This window comes from Bubalus bubalis, chromosome 7 (genome assembly GCF_019923935.1).
Source record: "Bubalus bubalis isolate 160015118507 breed Murrah chromosome 7, NDDB_SH_1, whole genome shotgun sequence".
Lineage (NCBI taxonomy): Eukaryota > Metazoa > Chordata > Mammalia > Artiodactyla > Bovidae > Bubalus > Bubalus bubalis.
Window position 1 is genome coordinate 77459477 of NC_059163.1, and position 26657 is coordinate 77486133.

The following is a 26657-nucleotide window of genomic DNA, read 5'->3' on the forward strand; positions in this document are numbered from 1 at the left end:
GGAATGTTATGATAAGACATAGTAGTAGTGGTGGTCAGACAAAAGGAAATGAAGGGGAGGCAAAAATATATATGTGAAATATACTCAGTTATCTTTTTTTAATTAGCTAAGATCATTCACACTTACAAATAGAACAATGTTAACTTTGGAAGTAGAGAATCTAAAGAACGGTTGTACTAAACTGTATTTCATCCTTTACTCTTTGGGTTCTTTTTCCACTCTAATTTTTATGAATTTAACGAGGCCTACAAGAATGCCCAGTAATCATTCTAAGACCACCAACTCTGAAAGCAGATAAACACAGGTCTGAGGCCAAGTTCTGCCCTTTATGCACCATTTGACATCAAGCTAATTCCTCATATATATATATATATATATATATATATATATATATATATAAATATATATTCCCCCATGTGGATAATGGGAATAAAAATCAACCCATCCCCAGAACTGGTTTGAAGACTAAATGAAATTAGGCTTCCAAGTATCTGACATAGTGGTGGTACAAGTAAAGAATTCCCCTTAAGTATTAGACATTAAAAGACTGTAAAAGTTTGGCTTAAGAATAAGATGGCCGGTACTCTTTTAGCCCACTCAAAGGAACAGAGTGATGATTACAGTGATGGAGGACTGAAATTTCTCTTTTTGCTAAAAATGTATGACACAGAATATTTATTAATGAAACCGAAGTGGCTAGGTATGTTTTTCTGAGTTCTTCCTCATAATTTAAATAAGTAAATATGCCATCACCAGGCAAGTTAAGACACAGTATTTTTGTGAATCCATATATATGGAAAGTGGCCCCCAAACAACATTCATTGCCTATTCAGTGAATGAAAAATAATTTGTTACCCATCTCCTTTTGGTAAGGTACAAGGCTGGGTGCCAATGAAAATCCCATGGGGTTTTTGAACCTTGGGTAAGCATTAGGGCAACAAACGATGTGTGTCTGAGAGGGCATAAAGTGCCCTGGGAGATGGTCCAGGGAAGGGGTGGGGGCATCTTACAGAGTCATTCTGGCAGCTCTTGAAGAAAAGATGAGAGAGGACAGCAGAGCAAACCTTATGACACCCCCATGAGGATGAAAAAAAGTGTTCCTTTCTCAATACAGGCACATAAATGTATCTTCTGTTGAAAAACATGCTTTGCTCTTTTTTCATAATTAATATACAAATGTGTGTGTGAATGTTAATGGATGTGAGTGGGTGTGTGTGGCACGTGATCTCTGAGTTTGTGGAAATGTGTACGTGTGTGCATTTGAATGTTTATGTCACTGTGTGTGGGGTGTGCATGGCCATGTGAGAGTGGGTACGTGTTTGAGTGTGCGTGAATGGGGGGTTTCACTGACCTCTGAATGGTGCCCCTTAGATGGGTGTCTTGTGCATTCTGCTGCTGCTGCTAAGTTGCTTCAGTCGTGTCCTACTGTGCGAACCCACAGACAGCAGCCCATCAAGCACCACTGTCCCTGGGATTCTCTAGAGCCTGCAAAACTGTAAGTGGAGCTCCAAGAAAGAGGTGAGCCAACAAGAGGTTAGGAAGACCAACTAGAAACTATGTCATCCCAAAAGAACTGAGATGGTCTTTGCTAGAGGTGGAGATTTGTTGAAAGAAAAGTAATATTATTTGAAAGGTATTTATGAAAGTGATGCCTAGCGACTTGATCATTAAGAGGATGCTGAGGTGGCATCGAGTTTAGGATAGTAAATAAATACATAAATATCATTTATCAATCATGTGCTTTCTCCAAATCTCCAAAATTTACCCATGGGATTGGAACATGGGAGCCTGTAACATGGGAGCCTCCATGTTACAGGAAATGTAGAAAGTTTACTTGCTCAAGACTACAACACTAATAAATGATGACACTGGTATTTGAATCTAGCTCAGTCCAATTCCAAAACAGATGCTTGTAGTCTGTCAGAGCTATTCATCGAGGTTGTGAATTCAGGAAATATAGGGTAGTTTGAGGGGAAAGAAAAGGAATTATCTTTCACTCCTGCTAACTTTGGGATCCCCATGCAGGTCTAAATGAAATTGTCCAGGAAAGCTGAGGATTTCAATCTTGGAACCACTTAAAGTCTAGAATTAAAACTCCTGACTCAGCAAATCATATTGCTGGTCCCAGGCCCATACTCCACCATCTAAAAAACTTGTATCATGAATGCACAGAGGAGTATTATTTAGGAAAGCTGTACCCTCATAATATGCTCATTCTTCCTGTGTATTTTACCTCATTTAACCAGACGCATTGAGTGATTCAGAAAGGACGAGAATTATTAGGCCAGAAATGCAAGAACAAAAAAGAATGTTTTAATTTTCAAAACAGAATTTTTGAGTTTACTCCAGCCAATCTTTGTGGAAAGAGAAAGGAGTTTTCTACATTTTGAAAGCTCTCTGTCACAGATCAAGAATGAAACCTGGTCAACAGAGATCATCTAGTTTTAGCTGCAGATATGATGTGAGGCAGTGGTTCTCAAACTTTGGCAGACATCACAATCACCGGGAGGGCATGCTGAAACCCTGCTTCCAGGCCCCTCCCCTAGATGTTCTGATTCAGTGATTGGGGTTAGGACTGGAGAATTTTCATTCCTAGCGATTTCTCTTATGATGTGGTATTGCTAGTACAGAGTACTCAGAATCATTCGTGCAAGAAAAGTCTTCTTGTTCCTGGCGCCTCCCTATACAAAATAGAAAACCTTTCAAGGAAAGAAAAACAACAGAGATCTGGAAGGGATATAAAAGTGAAAGTGTTACTCGCTCAGTCATGTCTAACTCTTTGTGATCCCATGGACTACAGCTTGCCAGGCTCCTCTATCGATGGGGTTCTCCAGGCAAGAATACTGGAGTGGGTAGCTCTTCCCTTCTCCAGGAGTTCTTTTTAACTCAGGGATGGAACTTAAGTCTCCTGAGCTGCAGGCAGATTCTTTACCAGAAGGGACATAACTAGGCTGAAAACGATACACAAGTGTCATAAAAGAAGATACCAAAGTTCTTCAGTCAGGAAAGCAGAAGCTTAACATATAGTCACTTCCACTGTCCCAGGTATGAGTGACAGGGGCAAGCTGAGACTGGCCTTGTGCTTTACTTCTTTTAATATCCAGCACAATGCAAAAGCAGTGAGGCAGGAGAGGGAGAGGAACAGGGAGGACCGTGCACAGACGCACCTGACATAGCTATCTGATCTGGGATCGCTGTGCATGAAACCCAATCAATCCTGTGTGCCTGGAAAAGATGAAACACGTCAAGAAGGGCAGGTAAAGAGCGGTCAATCCAAAGATTCTAGAGATTGGGGGTTAGCAAACACTTTCTTAAAATGGATTTAACAGTGAGACTTCCCTGGCAGTCCAGTGGTTAAGACTCTATGTTGCCAATGCAAGGAGTATGGATTCCATCTCACCAAAAATAAACAAATAAATGATAAAATAAAATTGAGTTAACACAGGCTTCAGCAATACGTGAACCGTGAACTTCCAGAGGTTCAAGCTGGTTTTAGAAACGGCAGAGGAACCAGAGATCAGATTGCCAACATCCGCTGGATCATGGAAAAAGCAAGAGAGTTCCAGAAAAATATCTATTTCTGCTTTAGTGACTATGCCAAAGCCTTGACTGTGTGGATCACAATAAACTGGAAAATTCTTCAAGAGATGGGAATACCAGAACACCTGACCTGCCTCTTGAGAAATCTGTATGCAAGTCAGGAAGCAACAGTTAGAACTGGACATGAAACAACAGACTGGTTCCAATAGGAAAAGGAGTACGTCAAGGCTGTATATTGTCACCCTACTTATTTAACTTATATGCAGAGCACATCATGAGAAACACTGGGCTGAAGGAAGCACAAGCTGGAATCAGGATTGCCAGAAGAAATAACAATAACCTCAGATATGCAGATGACACCACCTTTATGGCAGAAAGTGAAGAAGAACTAAAGAGGCTCTTGATGAAAGTGAAAGAGGAGAGTGAAAAAGTTGGCTTAAAGCTCAACATTCAGAAAATGAAGATCATGGCATCCGGTCCCACCACTTCATGGGAAATAGATGGGGAAACAGTGGAAACAGTGTCAGACTTTATTTTTCTGGGCTCCAAAATCACTGCAGATGGTGATTGCAGCCATGAAATTAAAAGATGCTTACTCCTTGGAAGGAAAGTTATGACCAACCTAGGCAGCATATTAAAAAGCAGAGACATTACTTTGCCAACAAAGGTCCATCTAGTCAAGGCTATGGTTTTTCCAGTGGTCATGTATGTATGTGAGAGTTGGACTGTAAAGAAAGCTGAGCGCTGAAGAATTGATGCTTTTGAACTGTCGTGTTGGAGAAGACTCTTGAGAATCCCTTGGACTGCGAGGAGATCCAACCAGTTCATCCTAAAGGAGATCAGTCCTGGGTGTTCGTTGGAGGGACTGATGTTGAAGCTGAAACTCCAGTACTTTGGCCACCTGATGCGAAGAGCTGATTCATTGGAAAAGACCCTGATGCTGGGAAAGATTGAGGGCAGGAGGAGGAAGGGACGACAGAGGATGGGATGGTTGGATGGCATCACTGACTCGGTGGACATGGGTTTGGGTAGACTCCGGGAGTTGGTGATGGACAGGGAGGCCTGGCATGCTGCGGTTCATGGGGTCACAAAGAGTTGGACACAATTGAGCGACTGAACTGAACACTGGTTTATAACATTAAATATTTCAGGTGTACATTATATTTCAATTTCTGTATTCATAGTGTGCTTACCACCAAGGACAGGGAAGCCTAGCGTGCTCCAGTTCATGGGGTTGCAAAGAGCTGGATACAACTTAGTGGCTGAACAACAACAAAAATTCCCCTATAGTGTGTTCACCACCAAAGGTTTAGTTTCCATCAGTCATCATATAGATGACCTCTTTTACCCCTATCACCTTCCCCCAGTCCTCTTCCCCCTTTGGTAACCTCTTTCCCCTTTAGAACCATTTGTTCTCTGTATCTAGGTATTTGCTTTTGCTTTGTGTTTTTTGTTGTATTTCCCACATGAGTAAAATCACACAGCATTTGTCTTTGTCATCTGAGTCATTTCACTTAAAATAATATCCACAAGCTCCATCTATGTTGTCACAAATGGCAGAATTTCATCTTTTTTATGGCTAAATAGTATGCCATTGTGTGTATATGTATCTATACATATAACACAGCTTCTTTATTTCATATGTCGATGGACATTCAGGTGGTTTCCATATCTTGGCTATCGTAAATAATGATGGAATGAACATAGACACACGGGTGCCTATATTTTTTTGAATTAATGTTTTTGTATTTTTCAAAGAAATGCCTAGAAGTGGAATATCTGGTTCATATGGTATTTCTATTTTTAATTTTTTTAAGAATTGCAATACTATTGTCCATAATGGCTGCACCAAAGAATATAACCAACAACAATGTATAACGATTCTCTTTTCTCCACATCTCTAACACTTGTTCTTATCTTTTGGACAACAATCATTATAAAATGCATGAAGTGATATCTTATTGTAGTTTTGATTTTCACTTCCATAATAATTTGTGATGCTGAACATCTTCCCACGTGCTACACTGGCCATCTGTATATCCTTTTGGGAAAAATGTCTATTTAGGTCTCAAGCCAATTTTTCAATTAAGTTGTTTGTTTTGTCATAGTTGAGTTGTGTAAGTTCTTTATATTTTTGGGATATTAACCCCTTTTTGGATATGAGTTGCAAGTATCTTCTCCCAATTGGTAGATTATCTTTTCATCTTGCCTTCCTTGGAAAGGCTTTATTTTTTTCTTAATATCTAAAAGATACCTTTACTGGGTAGTACTTTCTTGGCTGATATTTTTTATCATTCAATATTTTGATTATGTCATTCCATTCACTGTTGGCATGTTGAGTTTCTGCTGAAAAATATGCTCATAGCTTAATGGGGGCCCCTTTATAGGTTACCGTCTTTCTTTCCTGTTTGCCTTTAATATTCTTCCTCTGTCACTGACTTTTGAAAATTTTAATATGTCTTAGAGGTGTTTTTGCACTGAGGTAACTAAGGGTGCTCTTAGCTTCATGAACTTGTATAATCCAGTTCCCACCCCAGGTCTGAGAAGTTCTCAGTAATTTCTTTAAATAAACTCTCTGCACCCTTCTCCCTCTCCATTATCTTTATGCTGCCTTTCCTAATGGAGTCAAATAGTTCTCATAAAATTTCCTCATTTAAAAAGAGCTCAGTTAGCTCTCCTCTTCTACCTAAATCATTTTCATATTTGTATCTTCGAGTTCACCAGTTCTCTCTGCCACATGATCTGCTCTATTTACAGTGTTTTCTAGGGCATTCTTCATCTCACTTATTGAATTCTTCAGCTCCAAATTTCTGTTTTGTTCTTTTTTAGATTTTCAATCTTCTTGGCAGAATATCCCTTCTGCTCACCGACTTTATTCTTGCACTCACTGAACTTCCTTTTTGAGTTTTCTTGTAGCTTGTAAAGTTTCTTCATAACAACTATTTTGAATTGTCTATCAGTTAGACAGCAATATAACATGACTTTTAAGTTTGGATGTTGGAGAACTTTGATTATCACTTTGTAATGCTGTGTTACTGGTAGTTTTTCATGATGCTTGAATAGCTGTTCCTCTGCCAGCATACTTGAAGTAGCAAACATCTTTCTTATTCAGGTAACGCTTTTTTAAAAAAAAGCTATACTTATACATCGTGATCCTGCTCAGTCGCTGAATCATGTCCGACTCTTAGGACCCTATGGACTGTTGCCCACCAGCCCACTTGTCCATGGAATTTTCCAGACAAGAATACTGGGGTGGGTTGCCATTTCCTCCTCTAAGAGGGCTTCCCTACTGAAAGATTGAACCTGCATCTCCTGCATTGGCAGGTGGATTCTTTACCAGTGAGCTACCTGCAAGCTCATACGTATACATATATCCCTTCTTTTTGGATTTCCTTCCCATTTTCTACTCTGATTCTAACAATCCGATAGGTTGGGTATTATAAGTTTTTCTTTTATCTTTCAGTAGGTGGTGCTATAGCACAAGTTTTTTGATTTCTCCTATCTGAGCAGCCTCTCATAGATTTGAGAACCAGCACTTTACACCCTCTAACGCCTCTTCCAGACATGTTGCCAGTGCCCTCCGTGCTGCTGCTCATGCCTTCAGGGTCACTGATGCCTTGCTGTTGCCTACTGCCAGTGTCGTTGCCTCTGGCATTGCTGCTGGGTTTACTGAGCTTGCACCACAACAGGGGGTGGGGGAGGATGGGAGGAGCCAGAATTGCAGGTGCTGGCTCAGATGATAAAGAGTCTGCCTGCAGTATAGGAGACCCAGGTTCCATAACTGGGTTGGGAAGACACCCTGGAAGAGGGCATGGCAACCCAGTCCAGTATCCTGGCCTAGAGAATCCCACGGACAGAGGAGCCTGGTGGCTGCAGTACATGGGGTCGCACAGAGTCAGACAGGACTGAGTGATAAGTGATGAACACCTTCACTTTCTTTTTCTTTCCCGGTTGCTGGGTTTCTGGGTACCACTGCCTCAGGCAGGGGGCCCAGAGTTATGTGTGTTGCTGCAACTGGAGGAATGAGGAGGGGGGAGCAGGGGGTGTGTCACAAGTCCTGCCATTACTGATGCCTGGTTCCTTGAGATCCCTGAGGCTGCTGAGGCTGGGAAGCTGGAATCATGTGCCCTGCTATCTCTGCTACTACTAGATTCTCTGGGGCTGCAGGCACAGTGAGAGCTAGGGGGCCAAAACTGCAGGCATCACTTTGGCTGTTCTCTCAGCTCTGCCTCCTCTTGGTGTTCAGTCCACCAGCTTCAGATACACAAATATGCAGCTCTCCCCAGCATCCTGGTGTGAGGAATAGAGAAGCCTTTGTTGAGATATGTATGTTTTACTATGTGCAGACTGAGAGGAAGAGACAAAGAGAGCACAGCATCTCCTACTGCCATGATGCTGACCTTCCTCGAGCCAAACGTTTTCTGAAAAGGGCCAGGAGGTAAATGTTTGAGATGCCGTGCAATCTTCGTAGAAACTACTACCCTATGTTGCTGTAGAACTAAAACAGACATAAATAATGCACACATGGATTGGTGTGGCTGGATTTTGCCCACAGCAGCTGGATTTTGTTTGCATGCCGTAGTTTGCCAACCCCTGCTATACACAATGGGGATCTCAAAATTCAGTAGCAAAGGAACCTCTTTTCAAGCCTATATAAGCTTTACCATCCTCAAATGGCCAAACCTTGGTGGAAAAGAACATAAGATATTTGGGGGCAATACAAGTTGTCCTCTCAAGACAATATTAGACAATACCTCTGACCCCAGAGAAATCCAAGAGGACAAACACAACACAAAGAATAGAAGCATCTTGCTCTTATTATAGGACATGGGGATTTAGCCCTTCTCTCAGCTCAGAAGGTAAAGAATCAGAAGGTAAAAACCTGGGTTCAATCCCTGGGTTGGAAGATCCCCTGGAGAAGGGAATGGCAACCCACTCCAGTATTCTTGCCTGGAGAATTCCATGGACAGAGGAGCCTGGTGGGCTACAGTCCATGGGATCATACAGAGTCAGACACGACTGATCAACTTTCACTTCACTCAGCACCAATTTGGGAAAAAAAAATAGGAGTGCAGATTCGTTGAGAGAAGACACCTTCTTGACATGGAATAGGAACTTCAAATTGACTAAGGACTTAGTCAACTGCAATTGAATGCATCTGAAAGAGACCAATATACACCAAAGGTGGCTGAAATAAATTTGTTCAGCAAAGTTACTTTCTCCATCAGTGTAGACAGAATATAGTTATTGACAAGTAGAATACTGTTTTTGTATAACTGAGTGTCATGTATAAATCCCCACCACATTACAGAAGAAAAAAATCACTTATGGTATCCTATAGGTTCACAGGGGACCTCCTAAAATTGGGAGTCAGGATATAAAACATGTCCTCAGAACAAATGATGTCAAATATAAAGGTTCCCTTAATTCCTCATATTTACTACTCTCAGAGCACCTATCAAATTTTATCATGAGCATTCTTTTTACCTTTTCATATTTCTGCCACTGGATCAAATGCCTCAATTGTAAGAACTACTTAAAAGGAGTTTTCTAGATCCCCAAATAAGACTCGGGGCACAGAGCAGGTATTTGAATTTTATGTTGCATTTATTTAAATTGATTTTACTTGACTTGAATTAAACGTATTGCTGTGAAACATCTTCATTGACTTGGTCTAGTGGCATATTCTGAGCACAACATTATAGAGAGATTGTTGTGGTTTACCACAAACACTTATAATTATTGTCAATTACCTTAAAAAAAAGTCAGAAATTGTGTTCAGACATTTCTTTCCAGCAGGCTACTGTGAACCTTAATCTGAGTCAGTCTGTTAAATTTCTAGTTTTAGAAATTCTCTTGCATCTCTCCTTCCATCCCACCCCTTGCCTACTCATCTTTTTCTATCTCATCGCACCATTTAAAAAAATCAGAAAAACACTACACTACAGAGCTAGATTATATAAGTGGTTTTGGCTTCACTAAAGAGTCCCATTAAAAGTTGCTCAGCTTCAGGAATCAGGTTTAAAGAACTACATAAAGCATGGACACAGAATCTGTCAAGTAAGACTTCTTATTGAATACAACTATCAAGTTTTCAAGAATGGAAAGAAGAGAGAAAGTAAGAAGAAAAGAGCAGTACTGTTGGCCTTCCTTTGCAAACCAATCAATCTTCAAAAGAAAACCAAGAGGAATGCTTCTACAGGGCAGACCCCCTGAAATCAGTTCCAAGCCTTATTACCCCCGTAAGAATGGACTGAAAGGACCCAGCTTTAGGACGCTTTGCCTGACAGGTTCAGCGTGCTTTCTGGAGACATAATGACTCGGTGCAGCAGTGACAAAGCGGCAAGCACGCTTCAAGTTCATCCTTTCCTTACCCCAAACACTGAAAGCGAAAGGCAGGAGGGCAATGACGGTGAACTTCTCAGAAATCTTTAGTAAACTGAGTTATTCCAGGCAAATGGAAAAAAATCAGGAGAAATAAATGGTACAATCTTTCACCCCACAACTCTTCTGAATCAATCAACAGGGTAACAGAAATAAAATGTGTAAATAAACTTGTCTTATTTGGAATTACATGCTTTTGTTTAGGGTGTTTTCTGAGAGGCCTAAAGATGTATCAAATGCCTCCTTATTTGGTTTAAAATCAGATCAGATCAGATCAGTCGCTCAGTCGTGTCCGACTCTTTGCGACCCCATGAATCGCAGCACGCCAGGCCTCCCTGTCCATCACCAACTTCCGGAATTCACTCAGACTCATGTGCATCGAGTCAGTGATGCCATCCAGCCAGCTCATCCTCTGTCGTCCCCTTCTCTTCTTGCCCCCAATCCCTCCCAGCATCAGAGTCTTTCCCAATGAGTCAACTATTCTCATGAGGTGTAAAATAAATAGGGCTGAATATTTTCTGGTCTTACATTTAGATCTTTAATCCATTTTGAGTTTATTTTTGTGTATGGTGTTAGAAAGTGTTCTAGTTTCATTCTTTTACAAGTTGTTGACCAGTTTTCCCAGCACCACTTGTTAAAGAGATTGTCTTTTCTCCATTGTATATTCTTGTCTCCTTTGTCAAAGATAAGGTGTCCATAGGTGCATGGATTTATCTCTGGGCTTTTTATTTTATTCCATTGATCTATATTTCTGTCTTTGTGCCAGTACCATACTGTCTTGATGACTGTGGCTTTGTAGTAGAGCCTGAACTCAGGCAGGTTGATTCCTCCAGTTCCATTCATTTCCTTAAATCTCTTATTTCCATAGAGTTGAATACACCACTATGCACTTTTCTAAGAAGCTTTAAGAAAGCAAATGGTTGGTTCCCTGAATACATTCTACTTGCTAACTATGTCATCACTTGTTATTTTCTGTATCAGATTAACATTTTCTTTAAGTATAGAGGAAAAACATTTTAATTACCTTCACTAAAAGTGCATTTACCTTCCACTTTGTGCCTTAGCATAGAGGAGGCACTCAATATATATTTGCTTAAACGGCAATTGGTGAGATAGCATATTTTGGGATATGATTCTGGGTTGAAATTCCTTGTTTTTTAAAAAATTGAACGACTTATCTACTGGGAATTCAAATGGTTTCAAAATATAGAATGGCATTGTATGATCTAAATACAGCTTTTGAGACACTGAAACACTACCTGGCTTTCTCCTCTCTTCTTATAGGTCAACTCAGTTCTTATCCTAATTTTCCTCTCATTTCTTTAAATACTTACTGAGCGCCTACTTACTTTGTCAGAGGCGTACACTTCGAATAAAAAAGAAAAAAAGGAAAAATAGCAGCTATTATTTTGCCTGCACAAGATTTATCCCCAACATCACCTATGATTGTGGTGGGACAACCAATTATAGTCCTCTCTACCCATGGGTCACCAGAATGGTCATATGACCTAGGCTTAGCCAATCTTAACATTCTATTCTCTGCCTGGTTTAGTTAAAGGGTAGAAATGTGGTCAATCAAGGCTAATCATATTTCTTCCAGAAACATTTGATAAATGCATTTGGGAGCAAGAGGGGCTCCCTGACTCTGTTACAATGAAAACAGTTTAGTTCAGTCACTCAGTTGTGTCCAACTCTTTGCGACCCCATGGACTGAAGCATGCCAGGCTTCCCTATCCATCACCAACTCCCAGAGCTTGCTCAAACTCATGTCCATCAAGTCAGTGATACCATCCAACCATCTCATCGTCTGTCACCCCTTCTCCTTCTGACTTCAATCTTTTCCAGCATTAGGGTCTTTCCCAATGAATCAGTTCTTTGCATCAGGTGGCCAAAGTATGGGAGCTTCAGCTTCAGCATTAGTCCTTCCAATGAATATTCAGGACTGATTAAAAACCAGGTACATTAAGAGCCACAGATAGCTATCTCTTACACAATGTGTTGAGAACCTATTTACAAATGAAGGAAAACAGAGGAAAGTAGAATAAAGAATGAGAGAGAGAGGAGGAGAGAGAAGGAGAATAGGGAAGCAAAGAGGGGTGGGAACGAGGATAGATAAGTTTGAGAACAAGAACAGACACAGACTATAATAAGATGCACATCATTTCAGCCTTTGTATCCAGATAAACCAGCAAATCCTGGACTTGCATGTTAAATGAATCAGTGAATTATGGAACAAGTTAGCTGAAAAAAAATTTTTGAAACTTGCAACTGAGTCATATAGTTTTCAACCTCAAGATTAAGACACAGCTGCACATAGCTAGTTACAGATATTCTGCCTTATATTATGAAGGTTAAAATGTGATATTTCATAGGAAAATATAAAGAACCTCCATCAGAAATGGGACAAAAGATATGGAAGAAAGGCACAGGAGAGAGGACAGAAAGAGCATTCCAAGTGGAGAGATAAATGTGAGTGAAAGGCAGTGGGGCAGAGAGTTCTTTCAATGACCCAGTGCTCACTTGCATTTTCTCCTCCTTAGCTATTTTCCAGGTAGGGGCACCCTTGACACAGTGTTGGTGGATGAAATGTGAGCCAAAGATTGCTGGGCTGGGTTTCTATTTTATTGGAACAAAACAAAAAACAGAAGCTGACACAATTCTTTAATATTGCTTCTTTCCACTTAACAATATTCATTGCCTGGAATATGGAAGAAAAGTTGGAGATATGGCAGCCACATTGTGAATATAAGGTGCAAAGTCAACATACTAAAGTCGGTGCAGCAGAGAGGCAGAAGGGCCTGGGTCTCTTGAGTCAGTGCTGAGGAGTTACAATAGCCCTTAACTGTCTACCTGCCTCTTGACTTTTCTTATACAAATACAAACAGTTAAGACTCAGCAATCATTTGCTGTGTTACATGAATCATTCTTAACTAATATAGGGATGTTCAAAATAACAGAACATACATGAGAAAAAATTAGAACTGATATCCAGCAGCTAAACAAAACACTTATAGGATGTACAAATATATGTTCTGAATAGTTGATATCCCATGATAAACCTGTTGTTAAATAATTTGAGAATCACCACTCAGAAGAACAAAATTTAGTTAACTGAGGGGTATGAAGCAGCGAGAATTAAATTTGGAAATTTCACTAGGACTAGCACTTCACCTGGAATAGATTGTGGAGAATGTGAAATATAACTCTAAGGAGGACAATTTCATTTAGAAAAGAAAATATACAATTACATACATATGTAAATGAAACATGCTATATAAAGAGTAAATTAAGTGCAATATTGAGACAACTCTTAGAAATTCTCTATAGTTAGGATGTAAACCAGAAGGAACATCACAATTAACAGTTTGATTTTGTGACCTCCCAGTACCTCAATTCACTGCCTGAAAGTTTATTTTAAAACTTTAGAGTATTTGGGCTATAAAAGTCATAGTCTGGAATCAGTTATTAAATCATTGAAAACACCTGGCTCCTCACAGAAGTTATTTGCTTGCATTGGCTAATTTACATATGTGAGTGAGATAAAATGAAGTTCAAGTTTTTCTCAAAATAACCTTCAGAATAGAAAAATGAAACAATTTTAAATGTAATTACACAAAATGGCAGTTATGATATTAAGCATAAAATTAAAGAAAACTGGAAACTAGAAGGCAAATTTTAATAAGATGGATACTGTCTGAATTTTAGGTTATACAACTTGGTTTGATTTAAGAATTCTTTAGATTTTCTTATTCCTAATTATCTGCTAACATCATAAACTGGACACTTAAGCTTTCTTTTCCTCTTTGCAGTGGAGAGTTAGTAGAGTGAATATTCCAGCTATCCTGAAATGCAGATCCTTTATGTTTCAATTATTTGAATCATTATTGAAAATGAACACTGATAACAAGCTTAAGTGCAGGTGGGCAGGATACATGAAGCTGGCTTCCCTGATGCATTATTGCATTTGCAAACACTCCATGGGGCACTAATGCTCCATCCTGGAATTTCTCTAAGTGTAAAGTCTGCTTTCAGAATAAATCATTTGTGTACAAGCTGACCAGCATAACACCCTGATGAATGAGAGCAAAGATCAACTTTCCCTTCCTCATTCCTTACAAGTTGAAAAATCAATGGAAGATGGCTTTTCTGATCTGATTTTTCTGACATATATACAATAACTTTCCTCTTGCTAACTTAAAATAGAAAGAGGGAAACACTAACTCAAAATAGTTTTGCAAATTTTCAAGCAAATACAGTTTTTCCTCTGTCTTTTCCAATTCAATCAGTAATCTTTTCAAAGACAGAAATATTTTGGCTCATTAAAAACATTATAATGATCTGTTCTCTTATAATTTGTTGTTGTTGGAAAATACATGCTACCTAGATTTTATTAATCAGGATTTATGTTGAAATATTCCCTTTCTGGATCCTTATGGAAGTGAGCTGATTTCCTTATTCATAAAGCTTTAAGACAGCACAGGAAGTTTGTGTGTCTCTTCATAGATTTCTTTCTTTTTTTCACAAAGACTGAGGGACACAGTCTTTGTGGAAGACGTTTCATTTTATTGACTGCAGCTTTATAATATTATTATTGCTATCATTAACTTACCACAGATTTCCAAAAGAACTCTGATTAAGAATATATTGCTGTGCTGTAAGAATCTACCCAAACTGAAAACCCAGTGGAAAACAGGTGTCCTACTTTTACATATCACCATGGGACAGAAAGGAAACCCAAGGACAGAAACAAGCAAAAGTAAACACAAAAACTCTCTCCAAGTGATTCTTCTTGTCTGCAGAAATAATTATGGTAAGGAAGACACAATACTATCATTTATTAATGAGTTATCAGTGATATATTTTTGTTTTCTTCTGTTTTCAAAATGGCTTAATCATAATTTTATTTTTTTACTGCATATGTTAAAGATTATACACACGTTTCAAATTAAGAAAATGACATAAATCTCAAATATCTGTATTCTCTTATTTTAATATCATGATTATTCACTCTATATTATTTTGAGATTCACTGTAAGTTACCCACTAAATAACATATTTTTATTTAGACATCTGAAGCTGAACCTAGTTCTAGGGTTTATTTTTATTTTATTGATTTTGTTATCAAGGTTTGATCTACCATAAATGCTGTTATTTTTTCAGTATTTGAAGGTGTACTTAACCTACAGACCAAGTCCCAAGGCAATTTCTAAACATTAAACTTCCCTTTTAAATAAAATATTCCTCTTAGAAAACAAATTCTTAGAGGAAACATTTTAATATTAAGAAAGAACACTGTCAATATTTGAGTTCCATAACAGAAGTGTGTGGTTAAATAAATAAATTTATAAAAATTAAACAGATAAACCAAATCTTCAGGATTATGTTGCAGGAAAAATATATTTGTGCATATGTATTCTACATATAGCTTTAGATATAAAAGTATCTGTTTTTAAGAGAATGTATGCATTGATGGGGATTTAAAAATACACAAAATTTTACAAAAACAAAATACTAAGAAATAAACCATAACATCTCAGAATATAAAAATTAATTTAACTGAAATGCATATAGCTCACATCAAAATTAGGGTAAGCTATAAATCTGATGAGAATATTAAATTGTGCAAATTCCTCTTTTTACCCTCAATCCTCAGGATCCGGGAAAGGTATTCTATCACAGCCCACCACTGTTCAAGCATCCAATACCCTTATTTCATTCCCTTGAGATTTTGTAATCTTTTGTTCCTTTCCTCTCTGCCTTCAACCACCCACCAATCCTGGACTCCAGGCCCCACCGCAAGTTTTAAGTCAGGTGAATAGAACCACCTTTTAACAAGACAGTTTAGGGAAGATACTCGAGTAGGAAATGGCAACCCACTCTACTATTCTTTCCTAGGAAATTCCATGGACAGATAAGCCTGGCCAGCTACAGTCCATGGGGTCGCAAAGAGTTAGACATGACTGAGCACACATGCCCTTAAATCTTGAAGAGAAATCAGTATATTCTTTGATCTTGCTTTATAATCTCACTGAGTATACCTTCAGGCCCTCTCCCTACCTCAGGGAAGTTGTCTTCTAGAGTGGAGAGGAGTCTGCAGTGAGGGGAGAAGCATACTCTAATTAGGCTTTGCCCTGGAAAGCATTTTTAATCAGGAAAAACCAGCCTTACTCAATATTTCTTTCTTAATGCAGTACAGCAGCAATGGAAAGGAAAAAGAGACAAGAAAGAAAACAAAAAAATATCATGAATGCTGTATTTTGAGTCAAGACTGAAAATCACTTTAAGGTTTCTAAATACACATTAAGAAAAATAGATTTAGAGATATCTAACTTTCATACTCAAAAATGTTTTTCTATTGTAAAATCTTTAAAGGTACACAGATCTATTAAAATTAAGTCCTGCATTTTAATGTGCTATGCATGCAATCAGGAAAGACCAAAGTTTTTAATCCACTGGTACTTTGTAGCAAACATGTTTGCTTTATAAATTTGGATTTAATGATACAGTTGACATTGATGAAGTGATTTGCACAAGCTCTAGAAAGATTCTGTAATCTAAAATTTTAAATGTCTTATTCTCCAATTGGGGTTTTATTGTTTCTAATACTAAGTATTTTAGATATTTAAGGGCAAAAATAAAGTTCATTGATTTTTTTTCCCTTTTCAGAAACAATCTCTGTTTTTCCATTCTGTACAATGACCTTACTACCACATATCAATTCAGATTGATTAGTTGTGAGCCAAGATCATGTCGATCAAGGCCTCATGTTTGTAAAAACTTCACCCCTCTCGGCTTGAAGTTCATAAAAAATTAAAAAGGAAAAGTAAACATTGTATATACAGGAAAGTACATCTGCATTCCCACAGCCAAGGTCTATGTAACTCCTCAAAGCTGGACACAACTTACATGCCTCCCTCTTAAGAGAACATCTTTGATTCTAATAAAAAGGATAACATGTAATATATAAATAATATTTTTCAAAATACTTCATATGTGAAATTAAACAAAATTGTGTTTTAAATTCACTGTCTGTGGTTTCTGAAATTTAGAAAAAAACTTTTATGATCTTTTTTTCTAGGAATGTAACTGTTAGGTAACACAGTGTTTTATATATATTGAGAGCCCAATACATATTTGATAGTTGATTGGTTGGTTGGTTGGTTGGTTGACTGAGTATTTATATAGATAGATAAATAGGGATGCATGGATGCATGAATGGATGGATGGATAGAAAGAAGGAGGGTGAGGGAAAATGGAGGGAGACAGAAAGGAAGGAAAGAAGACGGAAGGAAGGGAGACTCTAATAATGAATGCAATATTAATACATAAAATAGATCCACCTAGATGAATATGAATTAAAAGGATGTGATAGTCTTCATGAAATTATTGGAAATCTTTGAAGCACAGTTTGAAAACTGCTCACCTAGGAAGCCTTTAAAGTAATGAATACTGCAGGTAAAATAAATAATAATCTGTAAAAAATAAGAATAGCCTCCTAAAGTAAATAAAAAGTCAAATATTGAACATGTGATTATCATTTGTTAATCAACTCTGGTTAGTAATTATTGAGATCTTTAGTTGATACAAAATGAGAATATAGATTCATTTTTACATAGTAAGTAATAGCTGTTGAATGTTGGAAAAGTTTCTTAAACTACCTCTCAATATTTTGTTTATAAAATGGGAATAATAGCCCACAGGGTGACTGTAAAAATTAGAGTTCATACATGCAACCTATTAAGCACTCAATGCTATGCTAATGCTATGCTAAGTCACTTCAGTCGTGTCCGACTCTGTGTGACCCCAGAGATGGCAGCACACCAGGCTCCCCAGTCCCTGGGATTCTCAAGGCAAGAACACTGGAGTGGGTTGCCATTTCCTTCTCCAATGCATGAAAGTGAAAAGAGAAAGTGAAGTCGCTCAGTCGTGTCCGACTCCTAGCGACCCCATGGACTGCAGCCCACCAGGCTCCTCCATCCATGGGATTTTCCAGGCAAGAGTACTGGAGTGGGGTGCCCTTGCCTTCTCCGAAGCACTCAATAGATAGTATCTATTAAAAAAAAAAAACTCAACCCTTACAACTATGATTGCTTCCAAGGGCATAGTATGTATCATGCACAGTTCTTAGTAAACTGTATCAACAAATTTATTGAAATTTCTATTCTATAAATTTTGGTTTTAACTTATCACAACTTACACAATTTTTTACAACAATTCTGTTGACTTCGCCTAGTACTTTGAGACACTATGTTTTCTGTAAAGTAGATGCCAAAGTATAAGTTATTATCCTTAAGGATTCACTGTATAAAAAAACTTATTTGCTAAGAACATTAAAATTTATAAAGTATTTTCACACTGAGAGCTTCAAACTGAGTAGAAATAGTTTATTTCACAAAATAGGAATAAAAGCAGTATCCTTATGTTATAAAAAAGGGTCCTGAGGTATCGAGAGCTTAGACAAGCTACTGAAGATCACAGAACATTCAAAATTTGAGGATTTATTTTCATTGATGGTACATTAATTTTAAAAAAATGTTATGCCATTCAAATATTACTTTTTTGTTCCCTTCTTTCTTTCTTTCCCTTCTTTCCTCTTTCCTTAAAAAAAAAATAACTTGTCAAAAGGTAGGGTTATATTCATAATTTGGCATCCTGAGTCTCTCCTCATATTAAAGCCCTCCTGGTTTGTCTGGGATGAAATGAAATGATGAAACCATTAGAAGTTCTAAGGAGGAAGACAGAGTCCAAAGGTCACACTTTTCCTCCCACTTTCAGACATATCTGATACTCTCATTAATGTGTGAGCTATTCATCTCAATGGAGGATGAATAAAACTCAGGTATTCAACTCTTGCCGCCGCTGCTGCTGCTAAGTCGCTTCAGTCGTGTCCGACTCTGTGCAACCCCAGAGACGGCAGCCACCAGGCTCTGCCATCCCTGGGATTCTCCAGGCAAGAACACTGGAGTGGGTTGCCATTGCCTTCTCCATTCAACTCATAGTTGTTATTTTTTTAGTAGAAGAACTTAATGCAGAGAGAAAGCAAAGTGTTAATGCAATTTTCCTTTCAGTGGAGTTTGACTTAAGTGAAGACAGGGGATGAGCAGAATACTGTCAGAGGACCAGAGCTAGAGGAGAAAATGAAGGCTCTTTCATTCCTTTTCGCACCCAAGTATTACAGTTTTCCTTCACTGTGCTGCTCACGGAATACTCTTTTCTCTCAGAGCTTACCTCATCTTCACAGCCTCTCTGAAGTGCAGTTCCACTCTTAGGAACAGCCATCCTATTTCACTAACCCTTCCATCAAGCCATTTCCATCCTACCACGTTCAGTCCACTTCCTGCTTGAAGTCTCTGCAGGTCTGTTACACATGAGGATAGCAACTGCCAGGCGTGTCACAGCTGACTTCTCCTTACTGCTGCCACCAGTGCATTCACATTTATTAAAAAAAATAAATAAAAGCTGAATGCTTTCTGTAGTAAACATTGGGTTCTGAAGATTTTTGTTTGTTTGTTTTAGAGAAAAATGTGTATATTTTATTAGCGCTAGAAAGTCCTCTCTCATTTCCTTATTACAAAAGCCAATGAGTTTGGTGTTTTGTCAAAATGTTAAACATAGAAGTGCCAGTATGATCCAGCAATTCCATTCCTAAGTATATATCCAAAAGAACTAAAAGTAAGATGTGCAGATGTAAAAAAAAAAGAAAAAAAAAATACACGAATGACACTGATTCCAGATTTCTGAGTCTCTCTTCTTTGGGCTTATTCATATGCTTTGTTCAAGCCCTGAGCACTGGTTGCCTAGAGCTTATGGTCTTTAGATGAAAGTAATATCCTTACCAATATTATCGTTCTAATCTCTCTCCCTTTACCATATTCTCTTGAGCATCACAAATACGATCTTTCCAAAGTGTGAATCTTCATGTTTTGCCAATAATTGATAAATAATCTATAGATACCCTCTTTACCCAGTAAGGTGGCATGCAAATTTCTATGGATGTCAAGTAAGAGACTTTGTGATATTGACTCTATGAAATTAACTAGAACCATCTCCTGACTCATCAAAACATATTTTTTGTGGGCCACGTGGAGCTGCTCACCAACCCATCTTCACCTCTGCACCAGCCTGAAACGCCCTTCCTTCTTCCCTCCTGGGTGAACACATCCTTCCAGACTCTAAAAGTGCCCCTCAGTGCCACGCACCCACAGCACATTCTACTCTGCCTTCACAATCACCACAGTGGATATAATGACTTTGTATAGTTGTGATTTTCACAGGTAGGAGTTCCATGGGGGCAGAGTCAACATTTTAACTTATTTTCACATCTCTTATTAGGGCCTTGGCACATAATGGTCCTCAAAGGTCCAGAGTACTTTTCCTGGTTTCTATGGAATTATCAGAATACCTATTAATCCTTACCTATTTCTGTTAAGAGCTCAAAAGGCAGGACCCAATTTTGCAGAAACTTTAACAGTACTCTAATTGTGTTGGTGGTGGTTTATCACATTATGTATATATTATTCTTTAGTACATTATTGATGTGAACAACCCAAATCCTTGGCAGTTATGCTTATCTATCCTTAAGGAGATCCAACCAGTCCATCCTAAAGGAGATCAGTCCTGAATATTCACTGGAAGGACTGATGCTGAAGCTGAAGCTCCAGTACTTTGGCCACCTGATATGAAGAACTGACTCATTGGAAAAGACCCTGATGATGGGCAAGATTGAGGGTGGGAGGAGAAGGGGACGGACAACAGAGGATGAGATGGTTGGATGGATGGCATCACAGACTCGATGGACATGAGTTTGAGTAAATTCTGGGAGTTGGTAAGGACAGGGAAGCCTGGTGTGCTTCAGTCCATGGAGTCGCAAAGAGTCAGACACGACGGAGTGACTGAACTGAACTGACTGATCCTCAAGGTGATTACTTTATATGCTATCAGAGATATCATCTCTTGCCATGTTAGTGAGGAAGTTAGAGGTGTATTAGGAATGTATATCCTCTGGAATTAAAAACGACTGGGAGAAATCTGATTTTAATTAACCTCCAAAAGCTTGAGTTTCTCAATTTGTAAAACAGGGACAAAACTACCCAGGTCACAGGGCCTTTCCTAGGACTGGGGGAGGTAAAATATGTAAAGCACTTTGGAGACAGATTGTCTCATTCAGAGCAAATACTTGAACTCTTTCTCTCATCTTTGCCTTGATAATTATTTCAAAATCACCATGATAAGCTTATTTTGATATTCCACTTGCCTTACCAATTCAAATTCACATGAAAATCAGATTCCCACCCTGATAACAATGAGAACACTAGACTTCTAAGTCATTGCAGATTTCTAAGTCAAGGTTAAATCAAAGGAAAAAAAAAACAAATAATGATCACAACTTGTTATCTAATAATGTTACTTATTTTAAAATGCAATAAGAGCATAGAGTTCAAAATAAAGGTATCTGACTTTCAAACTTTTCCATTTTAAAGGGGCCATGGGAATACAATGCAACCTTGATGGAAGAAGAACCAAATTTCCAGACTGAGACTAAGGTAGATGTTAATTTTAAATATTTCCAAATAACATTACACATTACAAAATACTCATTTAATAAAATTTTATATCAAGCTCACTTAAAATTTTCAATTTAACTTGTAACACTTTTAAAATTTTTTGAAAGTTTTTTGTTTTGTTTTAAACATGCATGCCCCATAGACTGTGAAGCTGTTTTCCTATTTCCTACATTTATGAGATGATTATTTTACTAAGGAGATTTCAAAAAGAAACACTAGTGGCTGCATTTCCTGAGTCTTTAAGCCCTGGACTGGGAGGTATGGAAAGTGGCTGGAGAGCTTTGCCTTGAAGAAGGAGCGTTTCCAGGCAACCTTGCACAGTTGAACAGCCACCAGCAACTGAAATAATAGCTAACGCTGGCAGGGCTCCATTAAAGGGGCGTCCACAGAAATACCCTGAGTGTTGTGTGTGTGGTGGGGGTAGTATTTATCCTTTCTTTAAAGAAATCATACAGCTTAAATATGAGCTAAAGTAAATAATAAAGACAAAAATATTGGAGAAACCAATCTAGGGAAAACCAGTTTATTCTCCATGTTCTTTGAATGGTTTTCAATGTCATGGACACTACTTCAGGAATGTTAACCTATCTGCATGAGTAAAGGATTCACCTCTTTCTTAGTTGTCCATTCATACTATGAATACAGCCTGTTACACTATGTTTTATGATGGACCAATATACAAGTAGGCGATCCAATCTGGCACCAGTGGTAACCTCAACTTTAGCTTGAAATGGAAACACACAAATTAAAGTTGATGATGCTTACATGATACCATATCATGGGATATTTGGCCGGGATGGAGAGGGCGTGGTAGAGCAGACATATAGAGCCTTTCTCTAATCTTTAGGAGAATCACCTATCTCAGAAATCCAATCGTCTAGAAGTTTTGAATATATCTTCTTATGCTAGCTTCTGTTCTAACACAGATTAACTCCTGTCTGTTTCATTTAATGATCTCAAGTCACTGAATGTCATTCCAGAATAAAATGTCCATTAACACAAAGAATGAATAGTGAAAAGATTCATAAAATTTTGTAATCATTAGGCTGGATTCCTATTTAACCATATCATTTATAACATGACCTAGTCTGTGTATTTTAAACATAAACAGACTTCTCAATAATGCTAGTCCCTAAAAGCCTCACTTCTATCAGTCAAATAAGTCACAATAATAGTAATAATAAAAGTAAATTGTTATTTCTTTCATTAGATATTTAAGGGAGATTCTGAGTTTTAAAACAATCAGAGATAAATAAAAGATAATATCTAATATAGATGATCATTCACTCCTTTGCGTATTTACAGGTGGAGTGAGTCTGAAAGGATCACCTGGAATATTAGAAACAATCTGAGGTTCAGATTTCACTAAGTATCATGGATTATACTATCTTCTTAGAGCTAATGTGTATTAGAAGACTGTATTTATGTTTTAATTCAAAGATTTCACTCCAAATGTGCTTCATACAAAGACCACCTGAATTTGTTAGACACAGCAGCAATTAGAACACAAGGTATCTTAAGAAAATGCCTTTAAAAAAAATGTCATCTGTCATGAACACACACCATGCAGCCAAAAACAACAGCAGCAATTTTTGGAGAGAATTCTACAAAAGGAAATGTGAGTAGTAATTAAACACATCACTTAAATGAAATAAAACTAGCTTTCTGTCAAGATCTAACAAATTCAGAAAACCCTCAAAGGCACCCCATTCAATAGCTTCATAGTAAAAGAAATCTATAGAAGCAGGATCAATTTACAGGCCATAGCCAAAGCTTTATCTCTTTACTAGCAGAGGTGTTAGCCAGTATGATTTAATATTCATTCAGCCGGAAGAAATGCATTACACATTGAAGCTATGTGCAATGCTGATAATTACACACCTGTTGCCATGGTAATTTTGGAAGCTGCCATGGATATAATTAAAATTCCAAACCAATAAAATCACCTTACCAAAATTTGATAACTTTAATCAACTCAAAAATTAGGAAAATGTCCTTCCTATCATTTTAAACAATAACTGACAAATGAGGAAAAGAAAGGACACATAAGATGCTATTCTTTCTTGCTCTTGTGATTCTCTCCTCTTTCACACACACACACACACACACATACACACTACACATACAATTTTTTTCAAAGTTTTTTCTTTTGAAATTCTGACAGCAATTGTCTTAAGTCTATTATCATATTTCAGCAGATGGTGACAATATATAATTAGATTTGGTAGGCTTTGCTCACCAAGATCAATTTCTATAGTTTCCTCTACCATTTAACCATTTAGATTGTTTGCAAACCCTACTTAATAAAGAGTAAAGACATTTATAGCATGCTGTGCTCATTCATGCAAAAGTATCCCCATTTTTTTTAAGCCATTCAAGGTACCTCTATGAGCCCTACCAAGTACATGCCAGAAAGAAAAGGTTTATTTGCTTTTGTTTAAAACAGTCACCAAACCAAAACTTTGGAATAAGTTTCATGCCCTTAAAAGTGCGCATGGCGATTGCACAGTTGGATGAGAATTCGGTGCCCTTGGTCATCCAATCAGTTCAGGACCCGCATTAGGATTGTCAAGTTGTGTCAGGACTTTGAGCACTCACTGGAGTGCCTTTAATCCTCCAAGGTTTTCTCAAATGTCACAGCCATCTGGAGGAAAAGGAGCTTCCCCACTGGGCTCCACTGACCACAAATTACTTTCTAAAGAGAAAGACAACAATAGAAAGCAGTTAATAAATATTTGATTTTTTTTTCCAGAAAGGGAAGGTAAAACACTACCTTTTCATCTTAATTTAGCATTAAATGCTTTTACACAATATACAAAAATGAGAAAATAATGCTTGCCTGGTATTTCATTCGAAGACAAATGCAAAAGTTCATTACAAAATTAAGGAAACATTTCAGAGGATATTTGAGTAGCTGCTAATGTAGTGCTCACTTTTCTTTGCAGTTTCTTCTAGTTTTAGAAGAACTAACCATTTAATCCTATGTAAGGAACAGGATCACTGTTAAGTTACCCAAAGTACACATTATTCTGTGGTCCCATCCACTTCCAAAGTTGAATGTGCAGAGTTACCAAAATTTTAGTAACTTGAGTTTAGAATAAACTAAAGTTCAGTGCAACATTCCTTCAGAATCCCCACTGCAAACTCTAGAAAGAAATCTGGTTTTAGTTTCCTCATTGGAGGATATGACTGTAATCCTCTTCTCTAAGGAAAGTTACTTCCTTGTCTGGCACAAGAAAGACTGGGAAACCAGCTGCACTCTCTTGTAAGGGACACTATTTGCAGCTGCATTCAGGCCATAAGGTTCTGACGGGCTCACCTGAGCTGCTCTCCCAATGCAAGGGAAAAAAGTCAACAATAAAGATTTGTCAGATATTTTGTACACAATGTAGTAAATGATGCAAGTGCCTGCTCTCAATAAAAATACTGTTTGTTATTATTGAATGTTGTGCATTATTTGCATGGGGTCCTCCCTTTGTAGTTACACAATTTGTATTAAAAAAAATTACAGTATACCTGGATACAGTTGAAAGTCTTATTAAGCTTAGGGACCCTCATTTGGTGGCTCAGCCAGTAAAGAATCTGCCTGCAATGCGGGAGACACAGGTTCAATCCCTGGGTTGGGAAGATCCCCTAGAAAAGGCAACAGCAACCCACTCCAGTATTTTTGCCTGGAGAATTCCTTGGACTGAGGACCCTGGTGGGCTATATTCCACAGGTCCCAAAGAGTCTGACATGATTGAGTGACTAACAATTATCACAAGCTTAATTTTGTCATTATACTTGCTTTTATTTTTTAATGTCTATTGAAAGTATCGTCTTTAAGTTCAAAATAAAATATTCAAGTTACATATTAATTCTAAAATTTCATCATGCTTTAAAGGTTTGCTTTTTTATATATAAAGTTAAAACCTTAATTTTCACAAAAGCCTAAAGTTTTACTTTTGCCAGGGGTTAATTCTCTGTCAGAAGGCATATAATTTTACACCTGCTACAAGTGCACCTCAAATCTGCACCGAGAAGTCTATTTTTCCTACTACAACACTGCTAGTCAAAAATAGGCTCTAATTTAGAACAAAGGCAAGATGAGATATACTCTGAGAACTCATCTGATGCGACTCCCTGGTCCACTTCTACATTCAAAAGATATCTCCTAATTATACAACATCAGTTTTCATAAAAGTATTTACAGCATACTTTTTTATATCACTGTAAATTTATTTATTGAATCAAATATTTCTTGAAAAGCTGATAGTCTACTATGAAATTAATATGCTTTGAGAATTAGTAAATTTGAAGATCCAAATTAACTTTTCCTTTCCAGCAGTCAAGATAGTAGTGTTTACACAATCTGATATAAGTCCAAAATCTCTAGCCTTGGTGATTAATATTTAATATGCATTAACAAAGTGTTCTATTTTTTAGCTTGTATTAATCTGGATGAAACAAAAATCTTAACTCCTAATAATAAACACCAGATATATACAAAATGCCAGTTAAAACATGGACATAAAATATAAGAAGGAATAAGAGGTGAGAAATAGCTTCTACTCCGCACAAGCCACAAGAGTGACAGGATCAGCCAACCATGAGTGGAGTTATGCACTGAGCTATGGTGATGATTTGAAGTTCAGTGAGTGACACGTTAAGTATTGCTATCACACAGTCGTTCACTCAATCATTGGAATGCTAAGAGAAAAATGACTGTACAAAAGAAAAATCACATACACAGAGGCATACAGCAATGACATTTTGCCAGCCTAGAGCAAGAGTCTATTCAACAAGCAACAGATGCACTGTCATTCTCGATCTATAAAAGACATTCAAATATCTGCATGATAAAAAGACACAAATGAAACCCAAGAATGTAACTGTCACATGCCAATCATGAATAAATAAATGCTGAGACAAGAGCTAAGAGAAGTTATTAAAGGTCCCTATTGGGAAGACATCATCACAGCACAAACTATTATAATTCAGGGAACTCTGTTGATACCTGGGATCACAAACAAACTCTGCTGCCTGGGAAGAAGCATTGTTCAACACCTCATTCAAGCATGACTGTTTATATGACGTGATAAGGACATGCAGACGGTCATTACTAACATACTTTCTAAAATATCATAGAGTAAAAAAAAAAAGCATGTCATGTGTGTCTGCTTAGTCACT

At 37.7% G+C, this 26657-nt stretch overlaps 1 protein-coding gene across 5 annotated transcripts in view; it reads right to left on the reverse strand.

Annotated features, from left to right (window-relative positions):
- The window catches only part of SLIT2 (slit guidance ligand 2), a 403181-nt gene that overhangs the window by 266088 nt on the left and 110436 nt on the right, over window positions 1-26657 (reverse strand). The gene's annotated exons all lie outside the window — the stretch shown is intronic.